A 6,000-nucleotide genomic window follows, 5' to 3' on the forward strand; every position below is an offset into this window, starting at 1 on the left:
TGCCTGCCAGCTGGCTGGCGGCTGACTGTGCGGGCGCTCGCCGTGGGGGTCCTGCGCTGCGGTCCCTCGCACCCAACTTTGCCGCGCACGCCCGGTGGCACCCCCAGGCGAACACTAGAGTCCACAGTTCCTCAAAGTTGCTGAGAGAGCCGAGTGTGCGCGGGGGTGGGGGCGATTCGGCCGCACTGTCCCCCTGCTCCGGCCTGCCCCTGCCGCAGCGCTGCGGCGCAGCCCCCTCGGCCCCGCAGCCTCTGGGGCTATTACAGGCCTGTACCTGTAGTCGCAGCCACTTGCAGGGCGAGCAGGAGGAGGAAGGAGGACCCGCGCCTAAGCAAAGTTCAGATTTGGTGCTAATTAGGAATTGCCAGAGCAGCGAGCTGGGGGCGGGGTGAGACGGGAATGGCCGCAACCCACCGTTTGCTCACCTTGTGGGGCCTTTCTCTCCTGCTTCTGCGTTAACCTGCGCAGCCTCTCCTGGAGAGACGCTATGGCTCTTTGCACTTTACAGGTTCGGGACACTGAGTCCATAGAGCGGAAGCCCCTTTCCCAAGGTCACAGCCTGCGGGTGGTAGGGATGGCCGTGAATTGGAATCTACCTCACCTGGAGTGCTTTGGGGGGCATTTCTAGCCTCTCCTCACTGCTCGTTTCCAGGTGTGGCCCACTCCGTGACGAGGAAAAGCTCCAAGCTCCTATGTGGGAGTGTGGTGGGATGGGCAGACTGGCCCCATCCCTCCAGTCCTCTCTGTCGGGGCTGTGTAGCTTGTGGGTCCTGTACAGGGCGTGTGGAAGATGCTGCCTAGACTCACCCAGACTTAGCTTGTGCCCCAGACCCTGCCAGGCCTCAAGCTGTGCCTAATGCAGGGGTACATCTTCCCACCTCCTCTGACCTGATTGATGGGGCATATCGAGGGCACACAGGGTGCCCAGGCTGTACCCTGACAAGGAGGGAAGAGGCAGGTGGATAAATTTGCCCCCCATCCCCATCACCTTCATAGTGCTCCCCGGGGAGCAGAGCAAGTTGAGAGGGGGCTCACCATTGACCTTTCCTTGCTGAGGCTCCCTTACTGCCTCCCAGCACCTGTCCGCAGGTCCTGGGGCAAATGAGGTATTAGCCCTGGCTTAGCATACAGCCCAGAGTGTGGGCTTGCTCCGTGTGTGTAGGGCATGTGGGTGGCATGTGTGGTGTGTGTGAGGTATATGGTAGTGTGTGAATTTTGTGAGGAGGCCTGTTTGAGATGCAGGGTACCTGTGTCTCATGCTTGGAGCTTGAGAATCTTGTGATGTGTAGGACTGGCCATATCTTCTGGGTGGGGCGGGAGTGGCGAGGAGGGAATTCTGTGCCCTTCCTCAGTGCCAGGAGGTACCCAGCACTTGAATTTTCCTTGGAAAATCTTGGCTATGATCAGTCCTTCGGTTCAGCACTAAATCAGAGTGGCGGTGCATCCGCCTGCACTGGCAGGAAATTACTACTTTTAGAAGAAAAAATCTCCGGTTTTTTTCCAGGCCACAAGGAAATTGGTTCTTGTGGGCCGGGTCTCAAATGAGAGGCTCTGTTATGTGAGTCCAGCTGGACAAAATGCTTGTGATGGAAGGTCAGCCACACTGAGTGTGAGGAAGATGGGGATCATCAACCTGATGCCTCTTGGAGAAGCATTACAGCCGGGGGTGGGGGAGCTTTGAATCTGAACAGCTGTTGTGTTAGCTGTGCCGTGCAACTTTAGGCCATGGAGAAGAGACCTGACCGAGGTCCGAAGCCCCGCTGAGGGTCCCTGCCAACTGTCTGATCTTGGGCATGTTTCTTAAAATGCCCGAGGGTTTTTTTTTAAATCAGCGATGTGAGAAGGGCAACCTTACAGGATGGACATTGCAGACATGTCCTAGCGCAGAGCAGGTGTTTAACAAGTATGAATTCTAGACTTCTTTCCTGGTTGTGTTCAGCTGTGGATTTGGGGAAACGAGCCTGCGTGTTAATCAGTGGAGCACTCTGGGTGCAGGGTGGGTTTCTGGTTTCTGAGTGGCCTGGCATGAGCTTATCAGCCTCTAGGGTTTGGGGTAACTCAGTGGGGCTGTGCCTGCCATGTGACTGCCTGGTGAAGCTGGCTGAGAGCTGGTAGGCTCAGTGCAGACTGCCACAGCACATGTATCAATGTCATTCTTGTTTTTAGAACTTCAAATGTCTTGCAAAGAGAGACAGTCTCTGGGTTTGGGAACTCTGTGATTTGGTGTTTCATGAGGCTTTAGAGTTGAGAGAAAAGATTTTTCTCCAGTGAACTTCACCCTGCTGGTGTGGGCCTGTCGACAGTGACACATTTGCTTTCCTTCATTGCTGCAGATGCTTCCAGAAGCTCCCCTGTCTCCACCCAGGCTCTGGCTGATTTCTGTGCAGAATCAGAAGAATAAAAAGCCAGTCCTTAGCCTCAGGTTGTCCTCAGCCCTGCAGACAACCAACATTTAAGGTTTGCAATGGTTGGGAAAGGTGGAGTTGAGGGCAATAGTAGATTCTTGCCAGGGAGGCTGCTCGGATGAGGAGGGTTCAGAAGTCCATTTCCACTGGCAGATTCTTCCCATGGCATGGCCTGATTAGTGTTCCTCCTGATGCTGGTCCGCTCTGCTCTCTAATAGACACTCGAATGTTAGCCAGAAGGGTTAATAGAAGTCATCGCATCCAATTCTCTTAATAGAGATGTTTGGGAAACAGAGCAGAGAGGAGGAGGCAGTTTTTCATCCTCTCCACGAATATTTACTGGACCCTCTTATAGGTGCTGAAAATTTGTGAACAAAACAAGGACCCTGCTAAAAATGAGTGCACCTTGTTGAGGGGGATGCAAAGAGCAACAACGAAGCAAGACTGGGGTAGTTCCAGAGCTGTCACTGATAGGAAGACCACATAGGAGATCGGGGGTAGGAGGAGTGGGAAGTCTCAGGCAAGGAGATTTCTTAGAGTAGTCAGGGAGGGTCGGGGGGCGGGCCTCTTGGAGGGCTGGAGAATGGGAGGACCCAGTCACGACAACAGCAGAAGGAAGCAAAGCACCGGGCAGGTATGAAGGAAAGCTCTGATCTGCAGGGCACCGTGTGGGGAGAACAGTTTGACCTATTGGGGGAAAAGGAAGAAGGCATGAGGGAGAGACTGTGATGAGCGCTGCGGTTGGGGGAGGCAAATCATGAAAGAACAGTCACAGTAGGATCCCTGACTGCTGGAGGAAGGACTGTGGATTTTATTCTGTGATGGGGCCTTGACCAGGGGCTTCAGATGGCTCCAGAGATGAGCAGGGTTTTGAGTGATGTGGACGGCAGTAGGGAGAGGTATGGGAGGTGGAGGAATAACAGGAGTAAAGTGTGGAGGTGGGAAAACTGGCAGATGTGGTTACTGGAGGAGGTAGGTAAGAACCCAAAGCATTGGATGGCGCTTGTGGGCGCTGTCCAGAGTGCTGATATATGCCATTCCCTGTGAACCATTGAGAGAGAGAGAGAGTGTGTGTGTGTGTGTGTGTGTGTGTGTGTGTGTGTGTGAGTGTGTGTGTGTGTGTGAGTGTATGTGTGTATGTCTGTATGTCTGTCTCTGTGGTACCCCACTAGCTAATGTGTCCCTGTGCTGGTTACCTAGGAAACAACAGGAAGACGATAGAGTGGGATTTGATTGGTTACTTAGTCCTGCTGCTCATCTCTCTGTCAGAACCACAGGCAGAGGTTACAAATGGCCCATGCAAGGCATGCCAGATGCTGGAGACACGAATGTTGGCTGCACTGGGTCGTGTGTGTGTGTGTGTGTGTGTGGTTGCCACTGAGAGCATGAACACATCTTGAACAAAGCAGCATCTGGTACTAATGTGTTTCCTGCTGTGTAACATCTGCTCATTGACTTAAATCAGGTAGTGGGGGCCTGGATAAATTTAAGGAGAATTAGCCAGACTGGGGCAGGGATCTTTTGTTTGGTTTTCGTAACGGCCCTGTCAACACCCAAGCTGATTTTAAATGTCTCCGTATGCCTCCAAAAATGCAAATAAAGCTTTGGATGGCGGAAGTTACTTCCCATGACGCAGAGCATGATGTCAGTGTACAGAATCACCTCCCACCCCCAGCCCAGCTGGGAAGGGTGGAGTGAGATTGTAGAGCTGCTGTTTCCTTCCCTTCTCCTTCTTTAGAATAATAGTATCTCTTCGCCTTCTGCTTTGAGGATAAAAGGACAAGGAATCTATACTCTAATTTTCCTAGAAAAGTGATAAGGAAGCACACAGCCTATTTAAGTGATCCCTTGCAGTTGACTTTCTAAGCAAACATTCCTCAGCCAAAAAGTAAAATCTGGCTTCGAGACTATAGATGTTTAGCAGTTGTGGTCTGTCTTCCCCTGCTTCCGCCTCCCACTTGGCAGGGATTGGCAGATGCCACTGTTGATGAGGAAGGAAAGCCACTCTTGGTTTTTCTGCCCTGGGCTCTAGCTTTAATGAGCCATGGATGAGGCTGCTCTGCCTCTCCCTGTCATCCCAATGAGGACCGCCCACCCCTCTCCTCTTGGAAAAATCCAGCTCCCCTCTTTCCATGTCTTCCTCCCTACTGGCCAGAGATGTTTTGTTTGAAACACACATCACTGGGTGGTCTTCCCTAGCTTACACATGGTCTATCATTACTTTCACTAGTGCCATCAATCACGCTGAGACCCTAAAGATGAGTGAAGGGTCCTGGGGCCTTTCTACTCGCTGTCTGTCTACAGGGTTGGTGTGACACCTGCTTGTTCACTCGCTTCCTGTAACTCCATGCAGCAGTTTCCTCCTCAGAGAGACATTCCCTGGCCGTCTCATCTGAGATAACAGTTCTTTAGCCTCACAGCTCTCCTTTTGCCTCCAACCCTTTACATTGGCCATGTTACCTGCTTTCTTCCTGTGTGTGAGTACAGTGACGGCTGTAGTTGTGTCTCTGTTATTCCCCACTGTATCCTAGTAACGAACATAATGCTTGGTCTGCAGCAGTTGCTCAGTAAATATTTAGGGACTGAGTGAGTATGGTGAGCTCGCAGATAAGGTTGGACCAGAGTATGTAGGCCTTGTATAAGTTCTGGCTTAGCCTACAAGGTTTTCTGATTTTTTAGAGAAATTATCAACCCAGAGTTTATCATATTGTCACCCAACTATGTTAACCACCTCTTCAAACAAAGAATACTGAGGTCAAACGTCATGGCTTAGGAGCTACATTCAGCCCCGGGCATCCAGTTTGTGTCCTCTGGTATTTAGATCCCCACCTCCACCCCTCCCAGTTGCAGAAACTTTTTGCTTAGAGGGCTTTCTTGGTTTCATTTGTTTTAGCACAACATTGTGGTTTTGTGTTCTCATTCTGGAAAGAGTGTGCTATAGTGAGATGGCAGCAGCATTGTGGATCCATGACCTCAGTCCAGGAGGAGGACGCTGGACAGATGGTGGCAGCACTGCAGCTCCTTGACTTCAGTCTAGCAGGATTCTCCTTCTGGAGCCAGGACCACTGGAGTGGGTCAAGGTGGCACCCAGACCACAGATGGGACCTTGAAAGTGGCAGATCCCACCAAGAGCTGGGAAGAATACTACCTAATTGCTAGAGCTTCAGGTCTAGCAGTATCCCTGCTAGTGGAAAGAGCCCAGCCTGTGAGTCAGGATGTCTCTGGATTTACACCTGACACAGTGACCTGGGCTAGACCCATCCTCACTGGGTTCATTTCTGCAGTGGGCTGAGGGAATGTGGACAGTCTCCTGGGGCCCTCTTCACTGCCTGTGGCACTGGCCTCAGAGCTCTTCTGATGGCTAAGGAGCCTCCCTGCATTGGACACTGTGAATCCCCTGAGTTCCAGATGGCCTTCTGGATTGTTGGCCTCTAAGGGCCCTTCCTCCATGTAGTCCTCCACGTATGCATTTTCTGAAAGTTCCAGGTCCCAGCCTGGGAGCCTCCAGGATAGGTCTAAGTGTGCAGGTGCTGAGACACCGCTCTGGACCAGGAGCTGCTGAGCATGGGTAGTCCACACTGCACCAAGCATCCTA

General features: G+C 52.1%; 1 protein-coding gene across 1 annotated transcript in view; it reads right to left on the minus strand.

Annotated features, from left to right (window-relative positions):
* Nucleotides 1–5,647, minus strand: part of CCDC174 (coiled-coil domain containing 174) — a 44,482-nt gene extending 38,835 nt beyond the window's left edge. Inside the window, exon 1 of the mRNA XM_040995260.1 lies at nt 5,637–5,647. The gene's annotated coding sequence lies outside the window, so the exon portion shown is untranslated. The remainder of the gene's footprint in view (nt 1–5,636) is intronic.
* Nucleotides 5,648–6,000: the final 353 nt, after the last annotated feature.

The sequence above is a fragment of the Ochotona curzoniae genome, unplaced genomic scaffold (genome assembly GCF_017591425.1).
Source record: "Ochotona curzoniae isolate NIBS_2020 unplaced genomic scaffold, NIBS_Ocur_1.0 contig_908, whole genome shotgun sequence".
Taxonomy (NCBI): Eukaryota; Metazoa; Chordata; class Mammalia; order Lagomorpha; family Ochotonidae; genus Ochotona; species Ochotona curzoniae.